We start from the raw sequence: 13,416 nt of genomic DNA on the forward strand, positions 1-13,416 counted from the left end.
AGTGCCACATTGCCCACTATTTGGGTCCTGTGCCCAGATTGTGACCATGCATGGCAGAGGTGAGATTCCCCCAACTCCAATTTGCTACACTCTCCAAGAGAGATAATTGTGATCAGAGGTGGAACTAGGGGAGGGTGTGAGCAGGGTCACTGCCCAGGGAGTAACCTGACTGGGGGCACGGAAATCTCATTTAGTGCATATGTTGCGGCACTGCATTGATTGACCGGTCAATCTGCACTGCTGCCTGTCACAGTGACATCCTGATCGGGCACTGTGATCAGCTATAGCACTGACCCAGGTGAGATAGTTCAGCACTTTACAAGGAGGGAACAGATGTTGTGGGTGACAGATGCTGGAGGTAGGCCAAGACTGTTGGCCAGAGTAACGTGGAGACTTACTGCACTCTGCATGCCCATCCTCTCCCTGACATCAGGGGAAGGAAGTGGCCCTGGGGTGTGTGTAGGTATGCCAGATGTCAGTGTATGCATAAGTAAGTATGCCTGTGTAGTGGGAGGTGTAGGGGCGTTAAGCTGGAGGACTTAAAACAGGCACAAAAGCACATAGATACCTCTGATTATACCGCACCAAATGCTGATAATATCATGCTGTAGCTGCACTTTACAGAAGATGATGCAGATGTCATCATTGGTTGGTGGGTTCATTAAATCAATCCATCATATCATAACCACACTGTGCATATGATGTACTGAATCAGTAACACCAGGAAGACATCTCCATGTTAGGAGTAGAGTTGAAGTTAACAGAATATGTCCAGCACTGTGGTGTGTAGCCCATAAATAATAATTGTGCACATTACCAGAACAACATACTGTCAACTGCAAGATCATTTTGCTGCTTGTAGCGTATGCTCATCCTGTACAGTGTTGTAGTAGATCCGTCTCTTCAGTGTTCACTGCAACAAAAGTAAGACATTGCATTAATATTACAGACGTTTGGGGGCTGAAATCTCACTTCGCTGCGGACAATTTCCCTTTGCATAAGATTCTTGTGATTATGTCAATGATGATCAATAACTGCATCATAACACAGCCGCTCTATACAGAAGATGTACTTGCTCTCAATGGTCATGGAGGTAATACGTCACACAATGTACAGATATAGCAAGGATTATTTCTCCCACTGGTGCATTATGGCATTATGATGGGAAATGTTGTGAGATTCTGCATTATCAGCATCACTGAATCTTTTGGAAATTAAGTGATATTCTATGTTTTAATGCAATATTATGGATGATCAGCCGGTAAAATAATAATAGCTTGCTGTATCTGTAGCCATGCTCTACCCATGATGTGCTGAACCAATGACTGCAGAGAGATTCAGAGTGGTAAACATGACTGGAACGCATCTCTGAATAATGGGCAGCAAAGCAGTGCAGAATAGGAGGTGAAAGTATTTAAAATGGAAGATCCTTAGCAGCTGTGTGGGGAGTAGACAGTACAGACTGACCAAGTAAATGGTAAAAGGAGTAACTTCAACATTACTTGGCTTTGTTCTCCACATTGAAGCTTTCCTCCTCTTTAAATCACTAATACTGATGCCATGTGTAACCTGTACTGAGAGTTATATAATCTACTGGCCTAGATGAAACCATATGATGCAAACAGGATCCATCCCACTCCAGATTCATAGAATTGAACCACCTCAACCTTTCATAACAATCACATAGAACTGCAGCTGTGCGCTACTGCACATGTTCTTGTTATGAATGGTAGTAGATGTGGTCCTTGGGTCTTTACTTCATACTGTAGCCACCCTCTACTCATGATGTATTGAATCAACGAAAACTTGCATGGTTCAGATCACAGGAAGGGGTAGAGTAGAGATGAAAATATTCAATGTGAAACCCGTAGCAGCCGGATTGTGTGGAGTCAATAAAACGACAAATACTAAATGGTAAATGAGAAATATACACATTGCTTATCTGTCTCTGTGTAGTAATTTTCCTTCTCTTCAACTGTCCTTCAAATTTTCTCTTTTGCAAGAAAAGGAACACATGGCTTCAATATTCACTTCTGTTCTGCAGTCATCCCTCCTGAAATAAAAGTTAAGCATTGCATTGTTATTATGTTACTACATACAATAAACCTTGCTCCAAACCATTTGATGCAAAGCAAATCCACCTCCCACCCACAGCTGTGCTCCTTCTAGAGCATGCATGTCAAACTCCAGTCCTCGAGGGTCCCAAACAGGCCAGGTTTTCAGTAGGGATATCCTGAAAACCTGGCCTGTTTGCTGCCCTCGAGGACTGGAGTTTGACATCCTTGTTCTTGAGCTTCTACCACGCAAGTCATCCATGTGAGTGACACTGTACTGCAGTCCTGGTCTGCACACAATCTACTGAATCAATGACATCACACTGTAAAGGCAATCTACAAGATGTATTAGTTGTCCACACTTCCGAAATGTTACTTTTATGTCCAAATCACTTATTCCCATGACCTGATATTTGTATTTGTTATTTATAGGATTGTCACAAAGAGTTGATGAGGTCACCAAATGATAGTATGTAGAGAGAAAGAGAGATCTCAGAACAGAGCCCTGATGTATACCCACAGACAGATCAATAGAAGACGAAGACATGTTAGCAACAGAGATGGAGAATGTGTGACAGGAAAGTTATGATGAAAACCAGGATAGAACTGTGTTACGGATACCAAGAGAGAGTTTAGAATATGAAGGAGGAGAGTGATTGAGAGCATCAAACGCAGCAGATAGATCAAGTAGGATTAGTAGGGAAAAGTGACCTTGGGAATTTGCTTTAAGCACAGTCTGTAGAACGAGCTGTACGAAAGGCAGGTTGTAAAGGATCCAGGAGGGAATGTGATTTAAGAATGTTGACATTCTAGCAATTAGGAGACAAACAGCAGGAGGGATACAGGGCGGTAGTTAGTAAGGCACATAGGGTGTAGGTTGTTTCTGAGAAAAGGGTGACCACTACAGGCTTAAAGTAAGAGGGTAAAGAGCCAGAGAATAGGGAGGAATTGAAGATGTGGGTGAGAGTGGGGACTAAGAGATGCAGTAAGGTGTGAGGGGATACGATCTAGAGGGCATGTGGTAGAGGGAGAAGAGAAGATGATTAGCTTCCAGCTCTGTAAGAGAAGAAAAGGAGTCAAATGCAGAAGGAGAATTAGGTAGAAGGAGAGAAGGGGGAAGGGACAGAAGGAATCTCCTTGTGGGTGGCATCCACCTTGCCTCTGAAGTAGTCAAATGCTTGAGGAGAAGTGAAGGAAGGATGGCAAGTGTGAGGAGAAGGTTAGTGGAGGGAGTCAAATACAGGGAAAAAAAGACAGCGTAAATTAAATTTGAGTGTTGATGAATGTGAAAAAAAAGTAGTGTGGTTTGGCCACAGAGAGCAGCTTTATACAGGACTGGAGACATTTTTACTGTAGAAAAATCAAATATCAATTGTGTGATTTCCTTCATAGGCATTAAGAACAGCGAGTGGAAGTGTGATGAACATGTTTGGGAATTTAGCCAAGGGTGTGGGCTAGAGGGACAAGTGTGTCAGAGCCTAGAGGGGGCATATAGATAGGAGGATAGCATTGTAAGAGTTAATAAGATTGTTAGTTTAAGCGGAAAGAGAGAGAGAGCAGAGAGGTTAGAGTAGATGTCAGAGGAGAGTTTAATTAAGCAGAGGCAAATCAGTGGGACAGGTAAGATGGGGTGAGGGGAATGACTGATTGTGAATGATGAGAGCAGAAGAGGTCATGTACAACTAGAGCCTTGTTAGTCAGAGAACGGACATTCCAGATGGCATAGGAGAAGGGAAGAGAAAAGTAAGGAAAGGAATGTGGATTACATTAGATAGGTTAACACTCTTAGCAGGGAGGCAGAGGCAGGGAGGCCCGATGTGTATATGAGCAGGTTCAAGATTATAAGAGATATCCCACACATCAGCAAACATAGAAGGAGACACAGAGATAGGTGTAGAGAGAGACAGAGATAGCTCTATGTAGAGAGAGAGGGACGTAGAGAGAATGAGACAGATAGGCGCAGAGAGAGGGGGCGCAGAGAGAGGAGGCGCCAAAAGAGGGGGCGCAGAGAGAGGGGGCACAGAGAATAGGATATTAAAGAGTGCTTTTCATTGAGCAGTGCAGAAATAGCTGCAATAGAGGTCTGTACAAATGGTGCAGTGTGTAGACACATGCAAAGGTAGGGGAAGGAAAGAGGAGAACATGTGGATAAAAGCAGGAGTGTGGAAGTTAGAGAAATTAGAAAAGTTTAACAGAGGAGTGAGGAAACAGCAAGCAGAAAGAACAAGAGAGAGGTTACATTGGGATGACGTTCTGTGGTAAAGAGAAAATGCTAGGAGAGAGCTTTCAAATATTAGAGGACATGAATTGAGGCAGCAAATGTATAAATCAAAACCTGAGGGGGAGGTATAGCACGAAAGCTTGCACAGCAGATTATAGTCTTAATGTTGCGTGTACCTGTCAGGGTAATCAAGAAGTTAAATTCTCACAAGTGCAGAGTTCATGATGAAATGCTGAATCTAGTCCCCCTCCAATTTAATTTTAATATAACTTTTCCATTCTTCATTACTGCAAAAAGCAAACAAAACAAAACCACATTGCATTACTATTTTCAAAATGGATTGAATGGCATATTCAACAGTGACTGTGTGATGCCAATATTCCCCACTCACTCGTAGTGAAGCACATATTGTACTAGTGTTGAAAGTAGGCCGGTAGAGTCAGGTACGCAGTACTGATAAAACAATAAGTGCCCGTCGTAAGTACCAGCTCCGCAACAGTGCGGGCATCACATTAGTGACGTGGATGAACATATATGGATAAGCCCATATTAAGGCATCACGTGACCAGAGCCGTCACTGACTGGGTATACGTAAAGACGCAGGGAGATGCAAGGAAAGGGAGGGAGAGAGACAGGGAGAAGATGTGAAACGGAGGAAGGCACGGATGGAGGGAGTTCTTCCGAGCTTCTGCGGGCCTCTCTCTTTCACTGGTGCATGCCGGGAGCTGGTCCCAACATCCACAAAGTGTGTGTGTATTATTGGTTGTATTTTATGGGGGTAGGAGGGTAGTGTGTATATTGTGTGTGTGGGAGTATTATATTGTGTGTAGAGGTGCAGAGGAGAGTACTAGATTGTGTATCTTGTGTAAGGGTGTTGTGTATATTGTGTTTGGAGCTATAATATTATTGGGGAGATTAGTATTGAGGAGGTATTATAGTGTGTATTGTGGGGAGTATTAGTGTGTGTATTGTTTGTGGGTGACAGATGCTGGGGGTATGCAGCAATCCCTGCACTGAGGTCCGAGGCGGCTCTGCATCGCTCGCACGCACTGTGGACGACCAAGCATGTGCCCATGATAATCATGGCCTTAGAGGGATGAGTGTGTCAGAGCCTAGAAGGGGTATATATATAATGGAGGAGGGAGGAGGAAGGAGGAGGAGGGAGGAGGAGATGATAGCATTGTAAAAGTTAACAAGATAGTTAGTTTAAGCAGAAAGTGAGGAGAGGTTAGAGATAAGGGTAGATGTCAGAGGAGAGAGTTCAATTAAGCTGAGGTATCGAGTAGGACAGGGGTGAGGGGAATGAGAGGTGGTGGATGAGAGCAGAAGAGGTCATGTACAAATAGACCTTGTTAGTCAGAGAGCAGTCATTCCAGAGGGCACGTGAGAAGTGAAGAGTAAAGTGAGACATGGAATGTGGATTACATTAGATGGGTTAATACGCTTAGCAGGGAGGTGGAGAGAGAGAGGCAAGAGGCAGAGAGTGGTGCAGGGGTTGAGGAAGAGATGTTGCATGTACCTTATCAGAACATTAAAGAACATCAATTCACACTGGTGCAGAGTTGATGATGAATCCAGTTCACCTCCAATTCAATTTTAACAGAAATGTTTCATTCTTCATTACTGAAAAAAAAGAAAAGTAAAAAACATTTCATTACTATTTTCAAAATGGATTGAATTCCCCCAACAATGACTATGTGTTACCAATATATCCCTCTCAGTCCCACTGCAGCATATACTGTACCAGTGTGAAAGTAGGAAGGTACACAGTACCGGTAAAACAATACGTGCCGGTACTATGCAGCATATGAATTATAAGGGGATGTAAATCTCCCAGTCTCTCTCCATATCCGCAACAGAGCGGGCTCCGGTCAGTGGCATGGATGCCCATATATGGGTATGCTCATATTTGGGCATCCCATGTCACTGACCGGAGCCGGCTCTGAGTATAGGGATATATGCGGAGACGCAGAGGTGCAAGGAAATGGGAGGAGGCACGGTGAGAAACAGGGAGAGACCACAGGAAGATAGAGGGCAACAACTTCCACAAGGTACTTGTATGGGTATAATTGTTTGTATTTTGTGCAGAGGGGGTAATTTCAGATAAAATACAATTCTCCACCCTCTACGAAACAATTCCACTTTGTTCAGTAAGCCAGAAAGTCTTGGTCCCATGTGGACTGAATTTAATGCAAATAAGGTCCTTAATACACAAGTAAAGAATAAAGTTACTTATTCTCTACTGTAAGAAGTGCCACATTGCCCACTATTTGGGTCCTGTGCCCAGATTGTGACCATGCATGGCAGAGGTGAGATTCCCCCAACTCCAATTTGCTACACTCTCCAAGAGAGATAATTGTGATCAGAGGTGGAACTAGGGGAGGGTGTGAGCAGGGTCACTGCCCAGGGAGTAACCTGACTGGGGGCACGGAAATCTCATTTAGTGCATATGTTGCGGCACTGCATTGATTGACCGGTCAATCTGCACTGCTGCCTGTCACAGTGACATCCTGATCGGGCACTGTGATCAGCTATAGCACTGACCCAGGTGAGATAGTTCAGCACTTTACAAGGAGGGAACAGATGTTGTGGGTGACAGATGCTGGAGGTAGGCCAAGACTGTTGGCCAGAGTAACGTGGAGACTTACTGCACTCTGCATGCCCATCCTCTCCCTGACATCAGGGGAAGGAAGTGGCCCTGGGGTGTGTGTAGGTATGCCAGATGTCAGTGTATGCATAAGTAAGTATGCCTGTGTAGTGGGAGGTGTAGGGGCGTTAAGCTGGAGGACTTAAAACAGGCACAAAAGCACATAGATACCTCTGATTATACCGCACCAAATGCTGATAATATCATGCTGTAGCTGCACTTTACAGAAGATGATGCAGATGTCATCATTGGTTGGTGGGTTCATTAAATCAATCCATCATATCATAACCACACTGTGCATATGATGTACTGAATCAGTAACACCAGGAAGACATCTCCATGTTAGGAGTAGAGTTGAAGTTAACAGAATATGTCCAGCACTGTGGTGTGTAGCCCATAAATAATAATTGTGCACATTACCAGAACAACATACTGTCAACTGCAAGATCATTTTGCTGCTTGTAGCGTATGCTCATCCTGTACAGTGTTGTAGTAGATCCGTCTCTTCAGTGTTCACTGCAACAAAAGTAAGACATTGCATTAATATTACAGACGTTTGGGGGCTGAAATCTCACTTCGCTGCGGACAATTTCCCTTTGCATAAGATTCTTGTGATTATGTCAATGATGATCAATAACTGCATCATAACACAGCCGCTCTATACAGAAGATGTACTTGCTCTCAATGGTCATGGAGGTAATACGTCACACAATGTACAGATATAGCAAGGATTATTTCTCCCACTGGTGCATTATGGCATTATGATGGGAAATGTTGTGAGATTCTGCATTATCAGCATCACTGAATCTTTTGGAAATTAAGTGATATTCTATGTTTTAATGCAATATTATGGATGATCAGCCGGTAAAATAATAATAGCTTGCTGTATCTGTAGCCATGCTCTACCCATGATGTGCTGAACCAATGACTGCAGAGAGATTCAGAGTGGTAAACATGACTGGAACGCATCTCTGAATAATGGGCAGCAAAGCAGTGCAGAATAGGAGGTGAAAGTATTTAAAATGGAAGATCCTTAGCAGCTGTGTGGGGAGTAGACAGTACAGACTAGACAGTACAGACTGACCAAGTAAATGGTAAAAGGAGTAACTTCAACATTACTTGGCTTTGTTCTCCACATTGAAGCTTTCCGCCTCTTTAAATCACTAATACTGATGCCATGTGTAACCTGTACTGAGAGTTATATAATCTACTGGCCTAGATGAAACCATATGATGCAAACAGGATCCATCCCACTCCAGATTCATAGAATTGAACCACCTCAACCTTTCATAACAATCACATAGAACTGCAGCTGTGCGCTACTGCACATGTTCTTGTTATGAATGGTAGTAGATGTGGTCCTTGGGTCTTTACTTCATACTGTAGCCACCCTCTACTCATGATGTATTGAATCAACGAAAACTTGCATGGTTCAGATCACAGGAAGGGGTAGAGTAGAGATGAAAATATTCAATGTGAAACCCGTAGCAGCCGGATTGTGTGGAGTCAATAAAACGACAAATACTAAATGGTAAATGAGAAATATACACATTGCTTATCTGTCTCTGTGTAGTAATTTTCCTTCTCTTCAACTGTCCTTCAAATTTTCTCTTTTGCAAGAAAAGGAACACATGGCTTCAATATTCACTTCTGTTCTGCAGTCATCCCTCCTGAAATAAAAGTTAAGCATTGCATTGTTATTATGATACTACATACAATAAACCTTGCTCCAAACCATTTGATGCAAAGCAAATCCACCTCCCACCCACAGCTGTGCTCCTTCTAGAGCATGCATGTCAAACTCCAGTCCTCGAGGGTCCCAAACAGGCCAGGTTTTCAGTAGGGATATCCTGAAAACCTGGCCTGTTTGCTGCCCTCGAGGACTGGAGTTTGACATCCTTGTTCTTGAGCTTCTACCACGCAAGTCATCCATGTGAGTGACACTGTACTGCAGTCCTGGTCTGCACACAATCTACTGAATCAATGACATCACACTGTAAAGGCAATCTACAAGATGTATTAGTTGTCCACACTTCCGAAATGTTACTTTTATGTCCAAATCACTTATTCCCATGACCTGATATTTGTATTTGTTATTTATAGGATTGTCACAAAGAGTTGATGAGGTCACCAAATGATAGTATGTAGAGAGAAAGAGAGATCTCAGAACAGAGCCCTGATGTATACCCACAGACAGATCAATAGAAGACGAAGACATGTTAGCAACAGAGATGGAGAATGTGTGACAGGAAAGTTATGATGAAAACCAGGATAGAACTGTGTTACGGATACCAAGAGAGAGTTTAGAATATGAAGGAGGAGAGTGATTGAGAGCATCAAACGCAGCAGATAGATCAAGTAGGATTAGTAGGGAAAAGTGACCTTGGGAATTTGCTTTAAGCACAGTCTGTAGAACGAGCTGTACGAAAGGCAGGTTGTAAAGGATCCAGGAGGGAATGTGATTTAAGAATGTTGACATTCTAGCAATTAGGAGACAAACAGCAGGAGGGATACAGGGCGGTAGTTAGTAAGGCACATAGGGTGTAGGTTGTTTCTGAGAAAAGGGTGACCACTACAGGCTTAAAGTAAGAGGGTAAAGAGCCAGAGAATAGGGAGGAATTGAAGATGTGGGTGAGAGTGGGGACTAAGAGATGCAGTAAGGTGTGAGGGGATACGATCTAGAGGGCATGTGGTAGAGGGAGAAGAGAAGATGATTAGCTTCCAGCTCTGTAAGAGAAGAAAAGGAGTCAAATGCAGAAGGAGAATTAGGTAGAAGGAGAGAAGGGGGAAGGGACAGAAGGAATCTCCTTGTGGGTGGCATCCACCTTGCCTCTGAAGTAGTCAAATGCTTGAGGAGAAGTGAAGGAAGGATGGCAAGTGTGAGGAGAAGGTTAGTGGAGGGAGTCAAATACAGGGAAAAAAAGACAGCGTAAATTAAATTTGAGTGTTGATGAATGTGAAAAAAAAGTAGTGTGGTTTGGCCACAGAGAGCAGCTTTATACAGGACTGGAGACATTTTTACTGTAGAAAAATCAAATATCAATTGTGTGATTTCCTTCATAGGCATTAAGAACAGCGAGTGGAAGTGTGATGAACATGTTTGGGAATTTAGCCAAGGGTGTGGGCTAGAGGGACAAGTGTGTCAGAGCCTAGAGGGGGCATATAGATAGGAGGATAGCATTGTAAGAGTTAATAAGATTGTTAGTTTAAGCGGAAAGAGAGAGAGAGCAGAGAGGTTAGAGTAGATGTCAGAGGAGAGTTTAATTAAGCAGAGGCAAATCAGTGGGACAGGTAAGATGGGGTGAGGGGAATGACTGATTGTGAATGATGAGAGCAGAAGAGGTCATGTACAACTAGAGCCTTGTTAGTCAGAGAACGGACATTCCAGATGGCATAGGAGAAGGGAAGAGAAAAGTAAGGAAAGGAATGTGGATTACATTAGATAGGTTAACACTCTTAGCAGGGAGGCAGAGGCAGGGAGGCCCGATGTGTATATGAGCAGGTTCAAGATTATAAGAGATATCCCACACATCAGCAAACATAGAAGGAGACACAGAGATAGGTGTAGAGAGAGACAGAGATAGCTCTATGTAGAGAGAGAGGGACGTAGAGAGAATGAGACAGATAGGCGCAGAGAGAGGGGGCGCAGAGAGAGGAGGCGCCAAAAGAGGGGGCGCAGAGAGAGGGGGCACAGAGAATAGGATATTAAAGAGTGCTTTTCATTGAGCAGTGCAGAAATAGCTGCAATAGAGGTCTGTACAAATGGTGCAGTGTGTAGACACATGCAAAGGTAGGGGAAGGAAAGAGGAGAACATGTGGATAAAAGCAGGAGTGTGGAAGTTAGAGAAATTAGAAAAGTTTAACAGAGGAGTGAGGAAACAGCAAGCAGAAAGAACAAGAGAGAGGTTACATTGGGATGACGTTCTGTGGTAAAGAGAAAATGCTAGGAGAGAGCTTTCAAATATTAGAGGACATGAATTGAGGGAGCAAATGTATAAATCAAAACCTGAGGGGGAGGTATAGCACGAAAGCTTGCACAGCAGATTATAGTCTTAATGTTGCGTGTACCTGTCAGGGTATTCAAGAAGTTAAATTCTCACAAGTGCAGAGTTCATGATGAAATGCTGAATCTAGTCCCCCTCCAATTTAATTTTAATATAACTTTTCCATTCTTCATTACTGCAAAAAGCAAACAAAACAAAACCACATTGCATTACTATTTTCAAAATGGATTGAATGGCATATTCAACAGTGACTGTGTGATGCCAATATTCCCCACTCACTCGTAGTGAAGCACATATTGTACTAGTGTTGAAAGTAGGCCGGTAGAGTCAGGTACGCAGTACTGATAAAACAATAAGTGCCCGTCGTAAGTACCAGCTCCGCAACAGTGCGGGCATCACATTAGTGACGTGGATGAACATATATGGATAAGCCCATATTAAGGCATCACGTGACCAGAGCCGTCACTGACTGGGTATACGTAAAGACGCAGGGAGATGCAAGGAAAGGGAGGGAGAGAGACAGGGAGAAGATGTGAAACGGAGGAAGGCACGGATGGAGGGAGTTCTTCCGAGCTTCTGCGGGCCTCTCTCTTTCACTGGTGCATGCCGGGAGCTGGTCCCAACATCCACAAAGTGTGTGTGTATTATTGGTTGTATTTTATGGGGGTAGGAGGGTAGTGTGTATATTGTGTGTGTGGGAGTATTATATTGTGTGTAGAGGTGCAGAGGAGAGTACTAGATTGTGTATCTTGTGTAAGGGTGTTGTGTATATTGTGTTTGGAGCTATAATATTATTGGGGAGATTAGTATTGAGGAGGTATTATAGTGTGTATTGTGGGGAGTATTAGTGTGTGTATTGTTTGTGGGTGACAGATGCTGGGGGTATGCAGCAATCCCTGCACTGAGGTCCGAGGCGGCTCTGCATCGCTCGCACGCACTGTGGACGACCAAGCATGTGCCCATGATAATCATGGCCTTAGAGGGATGAGTGTGTCAGAGCCTAGAAGGGGTATATATATAATGGAGGAGGGAGGAGGAAGGAGGAGGAGGGAGGAGGAGATGATAGCATTGTAAAAGTTAACAAGATAGTTAGTTTAAGCAGAAAGTGAGGAGAGGTTAGAGATAAGGGTAGATGTCAGAGGAGAGAGTTCAATTAAGCTGAGGTATCGAGTAGGACAGGGGTGAGGGGAATGAGAGGTGGTGGATGAGAGCAGAAGAGGTCATGTACAAATAGACCTTGTTAGTCAGAGAGCAGTCATTCCAGAGGGCACGTGAGAAGTGAAGAGTAAAGTGAGACATGGAATGTGGATTACATTAGATGGGTTAATACGCTTAGCAGGGAGGTGGAGAGAGAGAGGCAAGAGGCAGAGAGTGGTGCAGGGGTTGAGGAAGAGATGTTGCATGTACCTTATCAGAACATTAAAGAACATCAATTCACACTGGTGCAGAGTTGATGATGAATCCAGTTCACCTCCAATTCAATTTTAACAGAAATGTTTCATTCTTCATTACTGAAAAAAAAGAAAAGTAAAAAACATTTCATTACTATTTTCAAAATGGATTGAATTCCCCCAACAATGACTATGTGTTACCAATATATCCCTCTCAGTCCCACTGCAGCATATACTGTACCAGTGTGAAAGTAGGAAGGTACACAGTACCGGTAAAACAATACGTGCCGGTACTATGCACCATATGAATTATAAGGGGATGTAAATCTCCCAGTCTCTCTCCATATCCGCAACAGAGCGGGCTCCGGTCAGTGGCATGGATGCCCATATATGGGTATGCTCATATTTGGGCATCCCATGTCACTGACCGGAGCCGGCTCTGAGTATAGGGATATATGCGGAGACGCAGAGGTGCAAGGAAATGGGAGGAGGCACGGTGAGAAACAGGGAGAGACCACAGGAAGATAGAGGGCAACAACTTCCACAAGGTACTTGTATGGGTATAATTGTTTGTATTTTGTGCAGAGGGGGTAATTTCAGATAAAATACAATTCTCCACCCTCTACGAAACAATTCCACTTTGTTCAGTAAGCCAGAAAGTCTTGGTCCCATGTGGACTGAATTTAATGCAAATAAGGTCCTTAATACACAAGTAAAGAATAAAGTTACTTATTCTCTACTGTAAGAAGTGCCACATTGCCCACTATTTGGGTCCTGTGCCCAGATTGTGACCATGCATGGCAGAGGTGAGATTCCCCCAACTCCAATTTGCTACACTCTCCAAGAGAGATAATTGTGATCAGAGGTGGAACTAGGGGAGGGTGTGAGCAGGGTCACTGCCCAGGGAGTAACCTGACTGGGGGCACGGAAATCTCATTTAGTGCATATGTTGCGGCACTGCATTGATTAACCGGTCAATCTGCACTGCTGCCTGTCACAGTGACATCCTGATCGGGCACTGTGATCAGCTATAGCACTGACCCAGGTGAGATAGTTCAGCACTTTACAAGGAGGGAACAGATGTTGTGGGTGACAGATG

The 13,416-nt window shown here is 43.7% G+C and overlaps 2 long non-coding RNA genes across 2 annotated transcripts; both read right to left on the bottom strand.

Annotated features, from left to right (window-relative positions):
- Window positions 1-1,815: 1,815 nt before the first annotated feature.
- LOC142486501 (uncharacterized) lies at window positions 1,816-5,903 on the bottom strand. Its single transcript, XR_012798994.1, has 3 exons — window positions 5,795-5,903; window positions 4,452-4,562; window positions 1,816-2,053 (listed from the first exon to the last, which is right to left on the bottom strand). It is a non-coding gene; the product is annotated as an uncharacterized LOC142486501 (long non-coding RNA).
- A 2,032-nt stretch (window positions 5,904-7,935) lies between these two features.
- On the bottom strand, window positions 7,936-12,423 carry LOC142486504 (uncharacterized). The gene is made up of 3 exons (XR_012798997.1): window positions 12,334-12,423; window positions 10,991-11,101; window positions 7,936-8,592 (listed from the first exon to the last, which is right to left on the bottom strand). It is a non-coding gene; the product is annotated as an uncharacterized LOC142486504 (long non-coding RNA).
- Window positions 12,424-13,416: the final 993 nt, after the last annotated feature.

This window comes from Ascaphus truei, unplaced genomic scaffold (genome assembly GCF_040206685.1).
Source record: "Ascaphus truei isolate aAscTru1 unplaced genomic scaffold, aAscTru1.hap1 HAP1_SCAFFOLD_918, whole genome shotgun sequence".
NCBI lineage: Eukaryota > Metazoa > Chordata > Amphibia > Anura > Ascaphidae > Ascaphus > Ascaphus truei.